This window comes from Sceloporus occidentalis, unplaced genomic scaffold, assembly GCF_023333645.1.
Source record: "Sceloporus occidentalis isolate IW3139 unplaced genomic scaffold, rSceOcc1.0.p SCAF_184, whole genome shotgun sequence".
Lineage (NCBI taxonomy): Eukaryota > Metazoa > Chordata > Lepidosauria > Squamata > Phrynosomatidae > Sceloporus > Sceloporus occidentalis.
In genome coordinates this window covers 1,105,131-1,122,007 of record NW_028317164.1, presented here as the reverse complement: position 1 = coordinate 1,122,007, position 16,877 = coordinate 1,105,131, and the positions used below count along the sequence as shown (strand labels likewise).

At 43.2% G+C, this 16,877-nt stretch overlaps 1 protein-coding gene and 1 non-coding gene across 2 annotated transcripts in view; one reads left to right on the top strand and one right to left on the bottom strand.

Annotated features, from left to right (window-relative positions):
* Nucleotides 1-16,877, top strand: part of LOC149278689 (peroxisomal biogenesis factor 3-like) — a 131,431-nt gene that overhangs the window by 70,754 nt on the left and 43,800 nt on the right. The gene's annotated exons all lie outside the window — the stretch shown is intronic.
* LOC149278690 (small nucleolar RNA SNORA35) lies at nucleotides 13,079-13,208 on the bottom strand. The gene has a single exon (XR_016278629.1). It is a non-coding gene; the product is annotated as a small nucleolar RNA SNORA35 (small nucleolar RNA).

The following is a 16,877-nucleotide window of genomic DNA, read 5'->3' as shown; positions in this document are numbered from 1 at the left end:
GAAGGGGTTAATAAAAGCTATGATTGAGAAAACATTTTTTTTTGTTTGTATTTCCTTTTATTTGCCAACCTGCCCCTCCCCCAGTTATGCACATCTGTCCCCAGGCTTGCCACTCTGCCCCCAGAAATGCCTTCTACCCCTATATGCCACTCTGCCTCATGATATGCCTTTTAACCCTCTATATGCCACTCTGCCCCATGATATGCCTTATATACTCTGGCATATAGGGGTTAAAAGGCAGGTCATGCTGGAACCTGGGCATGATAGGAGTGTGTTTACAGCCTCGCTATGCCATGCTACACATCCATGCTATCACACACTTATTCACAAACATTTAAATACTCATTCATTCCCTTAATCACGCATACTTGCTCATAACCCCTCCCCACCCCTTACCTGAACTGCAGATCTCTCACTCGCACACTTCTGGAGGGGCCTGGCGTCTTCCCTCTACAACTTCTCTTGTCCCGCCCCCAGAGGTAGAAGGAGGGGAGCAGAGGCACGTGACGTGCATTCACGTGACTCTGCTAGGTTCCTGTTCTCCTGGCAAGTACAAGAGACGCTGCTTGCACACTGTGCGACCAAAGCACCGGTAAGCAGCCTGGTCCTATTTGAGGTCTGATTAGAAGACAGCCTCGATTATAAGACGAGGGGTATTTTTCAGAACATTTGATAATCGAGCAAATACGGTAATATTTTCTGGAATATTCCCAGTACCACGCACTACATCAGGGACACAGCGGGAGCTTAGGGAGATCAATGCTTGGCAAACAAAATGGGGGAGCTACCAAAATGGGGGAGCTATCATTACCAAGTGGTGGGATGATACGCATGACTAGTCAGTTAATTTACAAGGATACTCACTTTTTAGAAGGAACAGAGATCCTTGATTCCTCTAGCCATCCTCTCCCCTCGCACTGCAGCTGAGGTGCAGTCCATCCCTGCTGTAGAGTCTCTAACCTTCCTTAAAATTGAATCCCCTACCACCAGCACCTGCCTAGCCTTCTGGCTCCCCGCTATGCTGGAGAGGCTACTCTCCTGGCTGCTAGGAGAGTCAGCCTGCCCCAGAAATACTTACTCTGAGCTGGTCTCCCCAGCATCTTCACACAAACTGGCAAACATGTTGGGGTGATCTAGCCCAGAACAAGCCTCCCTAGCTCTCCGGCCCCTGCTGCCCCTTACACAACTAACCCAGCTCTCTACCCTCAAGACCTCTTCTTCCCCATCTCCACCCCCCCTCTGCACGGGCCCCAGCCAATGCCTGCTTCGTAAGCAGTAAGCTCCTTTCCATGTTATCTGTGTCCCTTAGTGTTGTCAGTTGCCTCTTTGGATCTAGTATAGTACATTCCAAAGTAGCAAACTGCTCACACCTGCAACAGCGGTATGGCACCTGGGGAACTCGCTCCAAGAGTGCATACATTTTGCAAGACATGCACTGAGTGGCATTATCCAACATGCCTACTAATGTAAGACACAAAATATATATAAATATATATATATATGGAATTATAAGGATTTATACTTTACCCTCCTTCTTGCTTTTTAACTGCTTCCTTGTTTGTAACTCATCACTTAGAGATGTCACTTAGGAGATGGCAGTGAAATTCACCCCAGCTCAGGAGTCGCTTGTTTGTCCAAGCTAAATGCAGCTACAAAAGCCAAGCAGAAGCCACTCCTCTTTACAGTCATTAAAGTTTTGAGGCTGACATTTAGAAACTTGAACCTTCAGCTTCCTTCCTAGAATTTTTTATGGGATTAAGGTCTGGAGACTGGCTAGGCCACTCCAGGACCTCAATGTGCTTCTTCTTGAGCCACTCTTTTGTTGCCTTGGCTGTGTGTTTTGGGTCATTGTCATGCTACAATACCCATCCACAACCCATTTTCAATGCCCTGGCTGAGGGAAGGAGTTTCTAACCCAGGATTTGAAGGTACATGGCCACATCCATCATCCCTTTGATGTGGTGAAGTTGTCCTGTCCCCTTCACAGAAGAACAACCCCAAAGGGCCATAACATAAAGGGCTAGAACTGCTAGATGGACAGTCGTATTAGAAAGTTGATCCAGGGAGTACCGGTAATCTGATTGCTGCTATGGAATCAAGAAGGATTTTTTTCCCTGTTGTGGCATAATTGGTAATTGCCCCAAGTAGGGTTTTTTTTGCCTTCTTTTGGATCAACTTTAGAACTAGGTATGTGTGAAAGGTTGAACTTGATGGACTGAAGTCTTTTTTCAACCTACTATACTAAAGCATAATGTTTCCACCTCCATGTTTGATGGTGGCGATTTTGTTCTTCCTCCTACTCCAAACACGGCGAGTTGAGTTGATGCCAAATAGCTCGATTTTAGTCTCATCTGACCACAACACTTTCACCCATTGCAAAGTTACACATCCCAATATATATACCTATGGGAAACAAATGTAAAATAAACAAATCAAAACCAATGTGGCTTACCTGGAAAGTAAAACAGGAGATAAGGAATAAACAATTGGCATTTAAGCATTGTAAAAGCGAGGGGTCGGTAGTATCATTTATGGCATAAAAAGATGCCAGCAAAGCCTGCAAAAAGGAGATTCAAATGGCTAAACTAGAAAATGAGAAACTTATTGTCAAGGAAAGTAAAAGCAATCCCAAGAAATTTAGATGTAGAGAATGTTGGTACGTTATTATCTGAAACTGGAAATTTGGTTAGTGAGGACAGAGAGAAAGCCGACATCTTAAATGCTTTTTTTTTATTCTGTTTATACCAAGGAAGAACCAATGGTGGAGCCCCTGCTGGCTAATTTTAAGGAACCATTGCAGCAAACATGGGATTGGCTGACACAAGAAAAAGTGCTCAAGCAATTGAATACTGTTAAGGTAGACAAGGCCCCTGGACCGGATGGTATACACCCAAGGGTACTGAAGGAGCTAAGCCTAATTCTGGCCCAACCATTATTACTAATCTTTAGGGATTCTTTAAACTCGGGCATAGTTCCATTAGATTGGCGCAAGGCAGATGTTGTGCCCATATTTAAAAAGGGATCAAAATCTCAACCAGGCAAATACAGGCCAGTAAGCTTAATCATCGGTAGTGGGGAAATTATTTGAAGGGTTGCTAAAGGTATACATTCAAGATCATATCTTGATCCATAATCCAATTAGTAGAAGTCAATATTGATTTGTGATAGACCGGTCTTGTCAAACCAACCTATTAGCATTCTATGAAAAAGTTAGTAAAAATATAGACCTGGGGGTGGCTGTAGATGTGATTTATCTGGACTTTGCTAAGTCATTTGATACAGTTCCGCATAAAAAGCTACTCTATAAATTAACAGAAATAGGCTTAGGGGAAAATGTCTGTATGTGGATCAGAAATTGGCTAAAAGATAGAATGCAGGAGGTTGTTGTAAATGGATGTTTCTCAGCCTGTACGCAGGTATTAAGTGGAGTGCCTCAGGGGTCTGTCCTCGGTCCTCTTCTTTTTAATTCATTTATAAATGATCTCCCAAGCTGCATTGAGAGCCATGTCACAGTTTTTGCTGATTAGACCGGGTAATTCAGACTAATCTTGATGTTTCTTCTTTGCAGGAAGATTTAGACAGAGTTGGGAACTGGGCATGCAAGTGGCAGATGAGGTTCAATATAGAGAAATGCAAAGTTATGCATTATGGAAAAAATAATAAAAATGCAACCTATTCTTTAAATGGAATATCCTTGGGGGAAACTACCAATGAGAAGGATTTAGGAATAACGGTTAATAACAGACTTGACAACAGTGTGCAATGCCAGCAAGCAGCTGCAAGGGCCAATAAGGTTTTGGCATGCATAAAAAGGTCATTGGTAAGACCTCACCTTGACTACGCGGTACAGTTCTGGGCACCGCTCCTTAAAAAAGACATTATGGAATTAGAAAAAGTGCAAAGGAGGGCTACGAAATTAATAAGGGGGAATGGGAGATACTAGTTATGAAGAGAGACTAAAAAAGTTAAAATTATGTACACTAGAAAAACAGCATCTCAGAGGGGATATGATAAATATATGCAGGGCCAATATGAAGAGCTCTTCAGTGACCTTTTCATTAACAGAAATATACAAAGAATATGAGGTCTCTCTCTGAGAGGGAATTTTTTTCCCCTGATGACCCCCTGCTGCCTGATCGCTCCCTGAGAGCGAAAGTGCAGCGTTAACCCCTTCAATGCCGCAATCGCGGCATTTTAGGGGTTAATTCCCATTTTGTAAGGGGCTCTGCTACTGGTGGTCTGCCTGGAAGCCTAGGCAGACCAGCAACAGCAAAAATGAGCCCCCACAACCCCTTTGATGATTCCTGTAGGCATGGAAGCCTAGAGCAGTCATCAGAGACTCCCCCCTGCAATGACTGGTCTATAGACCAGCCAATGTGTGCCAGCTGCCAGAGGCAGCTTCAGGGACAGGGGAAGAGGGTTCTTTGGTCTCCACATGAGTGTGGAGACCAGCCCCAACCCTCCCCTGCTGCCTGACCACAGGATAGAGTTGGCAAGAATAATACACAACTGGTCTAGATTTCTCACCGTGTCGCTGTGTAAGTTGCATGCCCATTCCGTTCCATACAGTACAAAACAAATGGTTTATCATAATCAGGGAAGCCCAACGAGGGGAACGTAGTCACCAACAATTTTAGGGTATAGAATACATCTTCAGCTTGAGATGTCAGCATAAACGGTTCCATTTTCAAACAATCATACAATAGTTGTATATATTCAGAGGCAGGGTAACAGAATGTTTTGGATAGCCATTTTACAATCGTCTGTGAGATATTTCGCACTTGCTGAACTACAATGTCCCAGGAAAATAACTTTTACCTTACAAAACTGTAGTTACAGATTCTCCAGGGACGACAGTAAGAAACTAAAACTGCGTCAGATAAATATCCATCATAACCCCCCCTCCAGCGCATTGCTTAAACAAACACCTAATTAAAATATTATCAGCTAGTCTGGAAGAATGTTCGCGGGGGGGGGTTACGGGGGACAAAGCTGCAAAATCTCTCCCTCACTATTACTGCATGTGCAGACAAATTTAACACTTACAAAACCAAAACTCCAGCATCCACTTCCTAGCACACCAGAAACATCAAATATCAAATTACGAGCAAGCCAATAAATCGATTTGCTCTTTAGTTGAGAACACTATATTTATTCAGAATCCTAGATAGAACCACCATCAGCTGTAGATTATTCAATATATCTACTACACTTTAATATATAAAATTTAGATGCAAAAATCCAACATTTTAATTGAAATTCTTAATAATATTCTACATGTGCTCCTTACATTGTTTGAAATTTTACAGAACACAGTCATTCTCAAATATATTAAATTTACTAACAATTCCCCTTTGGACATATATCTCTATATTTATTTCCACTTTGAACATATACATTAGGCATTCTTGTGAAGGTGGAGATTCCTTCCCAAATTTGCTAATTACTAGAAATATAGTACCAAAATACCATAGTTAAACCAGAATTAAAATTAGTACTGATTTCAGATACAGCAACCATGAAGAACGCCTAACAGCCTTAGTGACAGGGGGCTTGTCACTAATCCCCAGGTATCAGCCCTCACATTGATCCTGATTGCCTTGGTAGTTTAGGCAGACCAGGATCATCCAATATGTTATTACAGTTATGTGATTGCTGTGAAAACCAATCACAGTGGTCACATCCCAAGAAATGACTGCTCAGTGACCCCACAAAGCCCAACCTCTTCCTAACGTTCACTTTGATCTTGTATCAGAGAGAGAGAGAGGTTGCTTTGTGTGTTACTGAGCAGTTATCTCATTATTCCATTGCTATTTTCAATTTATCTTCTTATTTGATCATTTGATTGATCTTTATTTTATTGCTGGCCCAACTAGTTTAGGTACCCTTCCCCCAAATATCCAGTTAGTATTTGTTTGCGTTAGGAGCTAGTGCTAGTTTTTTTGATAATGAAGAAGCAGTATACTGCTGAAGAGTATTATGCCATGTTGGCATCTGCCTCTGATGGTAGCGAGACTGACACTGCGTCAGACTTTGACGCAGGTCAGTTTTCTGACACTGACAGCGATGTCAGTGTTACAGTTCCTCTTGCTGGGTTTCCTAAGAGATGCTATTTTGGAGTATCTCAATGAAAATAAGTGTATGACTCCATATCAGCATGGGTTTACAAGGGATCGGTCCTGTCAAACTAACCTGATCAGCTTTTATGAGGAGGTGAGCTCAAGACTGGATCGGGGTGAATCGCTGGATGTCGTATATCTTGATTTTTCCAAAGCATTTGATACGGTGCCACATAAAAGGCTGGTACATAAAATGAGAATGCTTGGGCTGGGGGAGAATGTGTGTATGTGGGTAAGTAACTGGCTCAGTGATAGGAAACAGAGGGTGGTTATTAATGGTACATACTCTGAGTGGGTTACTGTTGCTAGTGGGGTACCACAGGGGTCAGTTTTGGGTCCTATTCTTTTTAATATATTTATTAATGACCTTGTAGAGGGATTGTATAGTAAAGTATCAATCTTTGCAGACGATACTAAGCTCTGTAACGTGGTTAACACAATAGAGGACAGTGCACGATTACAAATGGATCTGCATAGGTTGGAGGCTTGGGCTGGGATGTGGCAGATGAGGTTCAACACAGATAAATGTAAGGTTATGCACATGGGGAAGAAAAATCCAGGCTGGGAATATGTATTTAATGGGAAAACACTGGGGACGACTGACATGGAAAAGGACTTAGGAGTTTTAGTTAACAGTAAATTTACCTGTAGCGACCAGTGTCAGGCAGCTGCTGCTCAGGCAAATAAAATCATGGGGTGCATCAAAAGGGGCATAGATGCCCACAACAAGGAAATAATTCTACCACTGTACAAGTCACTAGTCAGACCACACATGGAATACTGTGTACAGTACTGGGCACCAGTGTACAAGAAAGATATAGTGGAGCTGGAGAGGGTTCAAAGACGGGCAACCAGAGTAATAAGGGGAATGGGAGGACTACAGTACCCAGAAAGATTATCAGAATTAGGGATATTTAGTTTGGAAAAAAGACGGTTTAGGGGGGATTTAATAACTATGTATAAATATATAAGGGGACAGTACAGAGATCACTCCCAGGACCTATTTATACACAGGACTGTATCTATAACAAGGGGACATCCTCTACGGTTGGAGGAAAGAAGGTTTCTACACCAGCACAGACGGGGGTTCTTTACAGTAAGAGCGGTGAGATTATGGAACTCTCTGCCAGATTAAGTGGTTATGGTAAACTCAATAAAAGAGTTCAAAAGGAGCCTGGACGTGTTTCTTGAAAGCAATAATATTACAAGTTATGGATATTAGATTAATAGGGACAGAACGTTGATCCAGGGATTTATTCTGATTGCCATATTTGGAGTCGGGAAGGAATTTTCCCCCTGGTATGGGGCAATTGGCATCTGCTTCATAAGGGTTTTTTTGCCTTCCTCTGGATCAACACAGTAGGGACACAATATGTATATAGGTTGAACTTGATGGACTTTGGTCTTTTTTCAACCTTATGAACTATGTTACTATGCTGAGCCAGCGGCAAAGAGGAGACTTACTACTCGCCCTTCACCTGCCGCAGCTGGTGGTGATGGTGAAGTATGGGTTCCCCCATACCAAACCTCACCAGTCAGCCCACCTTTTACTGCAGGGCTCGACAAATCCCAGGCGCAAGTTCGCCATGGTGACTCAGAATTTTGTCCTGGCGCCTAGGTGTTTGTCAGCCAGTGATCGCTGCTGTTGCTGTCTGCCCAGGAGTGATTCTGTAGGCTGAAACCGCGATTGCAGGAAAACCTGCAATTGCGTTTTCAGCTGCCACATGCAGCTTCAGGAAAGGGGGGTTGAGTGTTGATTGGGTCCCCACACAAGTGTGGGGACCTGACACAACATCCCCCTGCTGCCTGATCGCTCCCCGAGAGCGAACATCAGCATTGAAAGTGTTAAAAAAAAGCCTTTGCATGGGCATAATTAAAAAGACCTCTATACGCTCCTACTGGAGCAAAGACATTGTTATGTTTACCCCCATATTCCCCCATACAATGCCTAGGTTACGTTATGAGATGCTGTTATGTTTTCTGCATTTCATTGATAATAGCCAGTCCCCCCCAAAAGAAGACCCCCAGTATGATAGGCTATATAAGGTACGGGCCCTGCTCACCCGCTTTCAGGCCAGATTTGCTGAGTTGTATACCCCCCCCAGCAGAATTTGGCCATTGATGAGTCTCTCATGAAGTTCAAGGGGAGACTCACGTTTAAACAGTACATACCATCAAAACGCTCCAGGTATGGAGTTAAGTTCTACAAACTCTGTGAGAGTGAAAGTGGGTATGTTCATGCATTCCGGGTCTATGAGGGAAAGGACTGCCACCTTGACCCTCCTGGTTGCCCAGAGCCACTGCTAAAATTGTGTGGGACCTTATACTACCCCTGATGAACAAAGGGTACCATGTGTACCTTGATAATTTTTACACCAGTGTCCCTTTGTTCCGACTGCTTTACTGCTTCGAGACAGTCGCCTGTGGAACTATAAGGAGTAACCGCAAGGGGTTCCCAGCAAAATTACCAAAGACCCGGTTAAAAAAGGGAATGCTCTGCGCCAGGAGGAGCTGCTGGCACTTAAGTTTAGAGACAGGAAGAATGTGTGCATGCTCAGCACCATCCATGACGAGAGCACTATGCGCGTTCCTGTCCGTGGCAGAGCTGGGGTTACTTTGAAACCAGCGTGGGGGGTTTGTGGCAGCAGCACCCACCAGGTGTAAACAATTCACACAAAGTTCACTTTTTGTGTAAAAAAAAATGAAAATATGTTACTCCAATTTTTGCCAGGAAATGGTTAAAAAATGACCACTTGAAGAGGTACAAAATGCCACCTGCCGCGTTGCCTTGGGGGTCTAGTATTGCAAACAGATTGCCAAGATGGGGTAAATTAAACTTGGGGACTGCCAGGGGGTCCAAAAACAGACATGGACCCCTACAAATTCCACGTTTGAAAGCTGAAAATTGCATGTCTCCTATAGGACCCTATAACTACAGAAAAGCCTGGTATATGCATAAACTGGAGGCACCGCTGTACCGGGGGGACACAGCAGAATGCAAAATGGGGGTTTTTGTGGCAGCAGCACCCACCAGGTATACACAATTCACACAAAAAGTTCTCTTTTTGTGTAAAAAATGAAAAAATAATGTTACTCAAACTTTTGGCAGGAAATGGTTAAAAAATGACCGCTTGAAGAGGTACAAAATGCCACCTGCCGTGTTGCCTTGGGGGTCTACTATTGCAAACAGACTGCCAAGATGGGGTAAATTAAACTTGGGGACTGCCAGGGGGTCCAAAACCAGACATGGGCCCATCACATAAAATTGTCCAAATTTGTTCCTTACAATATATGATCCATAACTAACAAAAATACATGAAAATCCTAGGCATGTCAGGTATTTCCAATCTCAGGACAAATATGTCAATGTATTTTAAGGCCGTTTTCTATAGTTGCGCTAGTTTTCTATAAATTATGTTTAACAAAACTGGGAAAAAACTGATTTTTTGCATAATTTCATCAATTTGTCCATTATAATAAGAGTAAACAAAGGGTTAATTCTCTAAAGATGGTTTCAAAAGAAAGCCCCGTCTGTCCTTAAAAAAACAATATATAATGTGTGGGGATTCATTCTTGATTTTTGCAATTTAGAGTCTCCTATTTAAAGGAAACATTTACTGATTGCTATTTCCCCCTCTCACACCCAATGATCCTTCAGAGAAAAAAAAGAAAATATTTTAAACATCATTCTTGATATTACTTCATATATTTTTTTCGGTTGACCATCACTGGTCAGATACCTGATAAAAACATTTATACAAGACTCGGACGCGTCTCATAACTTGCATTCACTTCTCAGAACTTTGTCAGACTCTCTGCCAAGCATTTGTCTTTGATTCCAGTTAATGTTTCAATTGAACTTTTCCCAAATCAAAAGATCTAGACTAGCAGTTTTTGCAGTCATACCGGCTTGTTTTAACATTTTTGCAGTCCCCTTCTCTCTTTCACACGCTATCCTCGTAGCGCTTTTTATAATGAGACTGCCCTCATGGCAGCTACTCAGCATGTTTCCCAGTTTATGTCTCTGACACAGAACGACGACGTCTTAACACACATCCCTGCAGAGGACTTTTCTTTGTGCCAGCCGGAGACAGTGTAATCTGCAACAATTGCACCACAATAATCAAAACACTTCTCCGCCAGCCGGAGACAGTATAACCTCAGTATACTTCTCCTTCACATAAAACTGGAAGGGGAGAGCCCTTTTTGTACACTTTTCGAAATTTTAAACAGCCAGGTAAGAAAGACATAACCTAATATCACGGTCTGGACAATACACACAATTTCCAAAGTCAAACATCTGTCATCATCCATACCACTCATACCAATAATGCCCACAAGGTATATGTATTCTAGACTTGGGCACCAGGGGGCTCTTCGTGTTCGTCTTTGTGCTCATCTTCGGGGGGGGGGGAATCTTCGTATTCCGTGAATATTCGCCTGTTCCTGTCTTCTCTAAGGGCGAATATTCGTGGACATTCTTCGTGTTCGGTTTTTCTTTGTTTTCCCGGTTAAGGGGTTAATACGGGGTTAACGCAGCTCTGGGGCCAGGAGTTTGCCATGAGCAACTCTATTGGTCGTCAGCAGGGGGCTCGTCTGCCATTGGTTGATGGCAGACGAGCCCCCTGTTGGCGACCAATAGGGTCGCTCGTACAGACTGTTAAACTCCTGGTGCCGTAACTTACCCGGCACATCCAATTGGTCTCCCTCCCTGTTCAATTAGTTAAGTTTTTTATTTTTTAAAACTTCTTTATTACAAGGAGAAGACAAAGCATACAATATAAAAACAATGGTACACAGAGACACGGTGACAGATTAGATGCAGACAGGTACAAGCAATGCACAATTCCAAAAACACAGACAGTGCAGGTAAAAACACTTCCTCAATCACAGAACACCTAGCCACAACACAGATATGCCGTGTTCCGTAACTAGATCAGAACCCCGGTATGGGGCGAATACCTTTGAGGACCTGAAGACAATACCACTCTGTGGTATTGAACGTTTGAAACAGTGACAACCTGGTGGCGTTGTCTAAAGTTGCGATATATGGGGATCAGCGACTGAAAAGATATTTAACTTTGCTTTCCTTATGAAGGACAGCTTCAAGCCAGTCCATATGGAACAAAAATTGCAGTCGTGACAGAACCAGAGTAAGCAACGGAGGTTGAGGAGCAATCCATTGGGACAGTATTGCCCGTTTTGCCACCGCGGAAAGTATAAGCAAGAGAAATTTAGCCCTCGCTACAGGTGGGGGAATGTGGTCAGGGAATATACCAAAAATAGACCATTCAGCAGATATGGCAAAACGAATGCCCAGAGTGTCGTTGATATATGTTTGTAGGGCATCCCAAAATAGGGCAATTTTAGATTTGGAAAGTCAGCCCTCCAGGAGGGAAGACCTGCGCCGTGAGACTCCCAATCGAGGACAGGCCTGAGCAGACTATATATAGTAGATATCTTGAGCAGTATGACAGGGGACAATACCGTTACCTGGTCCAATGGACTGTTAGAATTAGCCCCAGAGAGATGAGGGAGCAGGGAATTAATATAATGACGAAGTTGAAAGTAGTGAATAGGGTGAACGTGAACAGTAGGGAATTTAGATTGGAGCTGCAAAAAGGACAACAGTTTACCCCCACGTGGGTCCAGAAAATTGCCAATGGTGCGACCCCCCACCCGGGCCAGGCGTCGAAAGACAATATCCTTCCTCCCATGCTGGAAGTGCGGGTTACGGATCAAAGGCAGGGACCTCCAGGCCCAGGCGCCGTCTAGCACGCCCCCAAGCCTTAACAGTATGATACAGCAACGGGTTGGATACGACCTCTGGGGGCAGGTCAACTGTAGATAGATGCAGGAGAGAGGCCAAAGAAATGGTAGGAGACAAGCATTGTTCCAGGGACACGTTGGTAAATTTAGACCCGCCTCGCAACCAATCAGCCGCAAAACGATAATTAGAAGCCAAATTATAGTCCAACAGATTAGGCAAATTCACCCCCCCCCATTGTGAGCAGGCTGTTGGAGTTTAAACAAGGAAATTCTAGCTTTTTTATTGCACCACAGGAATTTACGCAGCAGTGCATTATGATGTTGGATATCTTTCTTCCTTAACCCCTTCGTGACAAAGGCTGATTCTATTTTTTGTACCCTTCGTGACAATGGCTGTTTTATCGTTTCTGCGGTGTTTCTGTTTAGCTGTAATTTTCTCTTAACCCATTTACTGAACCCACACAAGTTATATATTGTTTTTTTCAGGACAAGAAGGGCTTTCTTCAGACACCATAATTTTTTCCATATGATGTAATTTCCTATAATAAAAATAATAAAATATGACGAAAAATTTTTAAAAAACCACATTTTCTCACTTTTATTTGAAAAATCTTTTATTCATCATAAAAAACTGCTGAAAAAACCCACTAAATAGATTCTACTATTTGTCCCGAGTTTAGAAATACCCAATGTTTTTATGTTTTTTTGCTTGCTTCTACACGTTATGGGGCAATAAGTACAAGTAGCGTTTTGCTAATTCAAAACCATTTTTCTCTGAATCTGGTAATTTTGTCTCCATGTGGTATTTGGGGCATCTTTGAAGCCAGCAAGTTAAATTTACCCCACCAAACCATATATTTTTGAAAACTAGACACCCCAGGGTATTTTAGATGCTGATAGTTTAACCCTTTCCATGCACTAATCCTACCACCAACCCTTGTCAAAGTTTGTGATAGTAATTGTTTTTGGTGTTTTTTTCACACACTTTGTACTTCAGGTGTGAAATTACAGCTCCTGGTATATGTCACTGTCCCACAACACCCCGATATGTGTTCAGCAACATCTACTGAGTACATTGATACCCCACATGCATGGGTTTGTCAGATTGTTTGGGGGCAAAAGGGCCACATTTGGAACATGAGCAATTCAGTTTTTCAACTAGGAAGTTTTACATCTGGGTAAAGAAAAATGCTTGTACCCAACTATCAGTAGGGACAGGTTACAAGAAAGCCTGGCCTATCTCCAAGAAGGGATTTGATCTAGCACCTTAAGCGGTCCCTCATGCCACGGAATGGACACAGGGTTCACTTGACAGTGCAAATAAAAACGCTTAAAAAATGGTGGAGCAAATAAAAGCTAAAAAACAGTAAATGTAACAAAAAATGTAAAAAAAAAAATACAAAAATGGAGCAGGAACAAAAAAAAAATAAAAAATGGGAAACTGTGTGATACAACTTGAAGCAGTCACCGACACAGAGTGCAGGTTTTCCAGGGCAATCTGGACAGTAAAATGTGGTGTCCTTTCTTTGCCCCCTGCTGTAGCATACCCTGCATCTCTTTTGGGGATTCTGCTTCTTTGCTGTAGGGGGGATTTTAAAAATAAAATGGGTAGCCCCAATCCTGCTGGTTCCCATCACCACTTGGGGACCAGGTGCATCACGGTACAAGATACTTGAAATTACTTGGAGCTGAAACTGCAAAAAAGACAGTTTGAGCCCAGTGTCTGCTTTTTTGTGCAACAAAAAAGCGTTATAGGTTGCAATTTGCATTAGGTAAATTGCAACCTTCTTGTACCCTGGTACAAGAAGGTTGCAATTTACCTAATGCAAATTGCAACCTATAACGCTTTTTTGTTGCACAAAAAAGCAGACACTGGGCTCAAACTGTCTTTTTTGCAGTTTCAGCTCCAAGTAATTTCAAGTATCTTCAAGGGCCTATAATAAGAACATACAAGTGGTAGCCTTTGTTCATAAGGGGGAATATTAGGTCCCAAACAATCTTGGCACTGGTGCCCAGATGTTCTGGGCAACCTGGAGGGTCAAGGTAGCCTTACCCTCGTATACCCGGAAGGCATGAGTATACCCTGTCTCGCTCTCGCAGAGCTTATACACCTTCACTCCATACCTAGAGCGCTTGGAAGGAATATACTGCTTGAATACCAGCCTTCCTTTATATTTCATCAGGGATTCATCCACGCAGATATTCTTTCCAGGTGTATAAACCTCTGGAAACCTGGCAGCGAGATGGCTAATCAGGGGGCGGATTTTGTAGAGCCTATCAAACTGGGGGTGCTTCTTAGGGGGGCACAGGCTGTTGTCATTAAAATGCATGAAATGAAGAATCATTTCATACCTTTGCCTAGTTATAGTCTGGGCATAAATGGGGGTACTAAGGATGGGGCTGGTGCTCCAGTAGGAGCGGATGGAGGGCTTTTTTATAATGCCCATTAACATTGTGAGTGCCCAGAATTTAAGAAATTCTGGCACATCAATGGGAGTCCATGGCTGTTTTGCCCAAAAAGAATTAGGGCTAGCACGGTGCTGCTGGCCATAAAGGTTAGTTTGTGTGACAATGTCTCCCAAGACATCATCTCCCAAAAAAACCTGCACAAATTGCAGTGGAGTGAATCCTGTAACATCAATATTGATGCCAGGAATTCCAGAAAAAGGAGGGATAGCTGGCTTGTACTTATTAGGCGCTACCCATGCCTCTGGTGCACTGCCACGACTACGTGTGGCAGGCCTCCTAACAGCCACAGATACATCACTAGATGTATCTGTGAACTGACCAACGTCAAAATCTGACGCTGTATCAGTGGCCTCAGAATCTGTGGCCAAAACGGCATACTCCTCAGCCGTATACCTGCGCTGCATGGTTACAATTGCAGCAAAAATAGTGGGGAAGGAAAGGGTTAATGGCTCTAATAAAAATAAAAACATTAAAAAAAAACCTAAAAAAAGCAAAAAAGAAAAAAATTTTTTTTAAAAAAAAAGAACCCCCAAAACAATTGCCACTATGCAAGATCACTGTTTATGCAGTGATCAATGGCAATGAAGGGGTTAATATTGAATGGGTGGCTCTTATAAGAGCCTTTGGATCAATATATATATTTTATTTTATTCAGAATACCTGTCACACACCGATCTGTCTCTCTCCCTCACTAGAAGCAAGTGAAGGAGGGAGGCAGATCCAATACTGGTCAAAGGCAATGTTTAGAAAACATTGCCTTTGATTTATCAAATCATGATCACTCTTATGAGTGATCTGACCACTAGGGGTGTTATTCACTCGATGTCCATGACATCCAGCAACACCCCCCCCCGATGATTACAGCAGGCTCCGCCCCCTGGCTTGATGGGCGCTGCCATCTTGAAACACCGCGTGTGTTTCGAAGACGCCGGTACCGGGAAGGTAAGTAAGCATTTAGGAAGCGATCGCGAGTCGCTTCCTTTGCTAAACAGGTGTTGCAAAGATGCCTCGCTACTGAGGCATCTTAGCAACACTAGCTAAGCAAAGGAAGTGAATTGCGAACGCTTCCTAAACCCGTTTTTCGGCGGCGGGCGCCGCCATGTTTGAAAGACGTGCAGTCTTTCAAACATACTTTTTTATTCGCCTCTAGGAGCGATCGTGGGGGGGGGCAGAATGTTTTTTTTGGTGTTGCTCAATGCCTCGATGTCGAGGCATTAGAGCAACACCGTTTGAGTGAAAAAATCGATCACGGATCGATTTTTTTCACCCGTTTTAACAAATGACGGTCCTGGCACGTCATTTGTCGTTAACGACATGTTTTTCCGTGACGTGCCCGGACCGGCAATTGTCATCAAGGGGTTAAGGTAAGAGGTAACATATGGATCGGATATAAAAGTTTGGGGAAAAAGGCCATTTTGTACAAGTGGCATCGTCCCAAGAAGGAGAGGTTAAATTTGGACCACGTTTTGAAAGAATCCTCCATTTGACGCAACAGAGGAGAAAAGTTGAGTTTATAGAGGTGCGCCAAATTGGTAGGAATAATGAGACCCAGATATTTTAAAGAGGGAAGTTGGGTCCAATTGAAGGGGAACGTCCCTCCCCAGCCACGTTTAGCCTGAGGAAAAATAGGCAGCGCCTCTGTTTTGAGCTTATTTATGAGAAATCCGGAGGCTTTATGAAAACAGTCAAACAGATTAAGAAGGAACGGCATGGCCGCTTTGGGGTTGGAAAGGTATAACAGAAGATCGTCAGCAAAGGCTGCGATCTTGAGCTCAACCTCACCCACTCGAATACCCCCAAGCTCAACGGAACGCTCAACAATTCGTATGAGGGGCTCGAGTGCTAGATTGAACAGAAGAGGGGACAGAGGACAGCCCTGACGAGTACCCCTGCCTAGAGAGGACCAGCGGGAATTCACATTATTCACTGTAACTTGGGCCATAGGCAAATGATACAGTGCACGAAACATCTGTATAAAAGGCAAGCCAAAATGATGGAATTTAAAGAAACTAACAAGATAAGGCCAGGAAATTCTGTCAAAAGCCTTATCAGTGTCACAACTAATCACAATAGAGGCTTTACTATTTGTAAGTTTAGCAGTAAAAATTCGGAGGGGGTGAAAGGCGTAACCAAACGTTCTCGGTCGTCAGGCGTCAATTTAGGAATACCAGCCTGGCGAAACAGTTGAAGCATCATATCAGGATCATTGGATTCAGAGGAATAAAAATCCTCAAAATAGTCAGCAAAGAGTCGCGTGATTTTATCGGGTTCAGTCACGACCGATTGAGAACCATCACGAAGCTGAGTTACACTATGATATTTAAATTTAGAGTGGCGGATAAGGTTGCCCAAGAGCTTACCGGGCCTGTTACCCTAGCGAAAAAAGGCGTTGCGAGTGTAATTATGGGAAAGCTGTGCCTTCTCAGTAACCCAGGCATCGTAGAGAGATTTGATTTCCTTATACGTTTTCAGGGTATCAGGACTAGGATGGGTTTTGTGAGCAGCATACGCCGCAGAGAG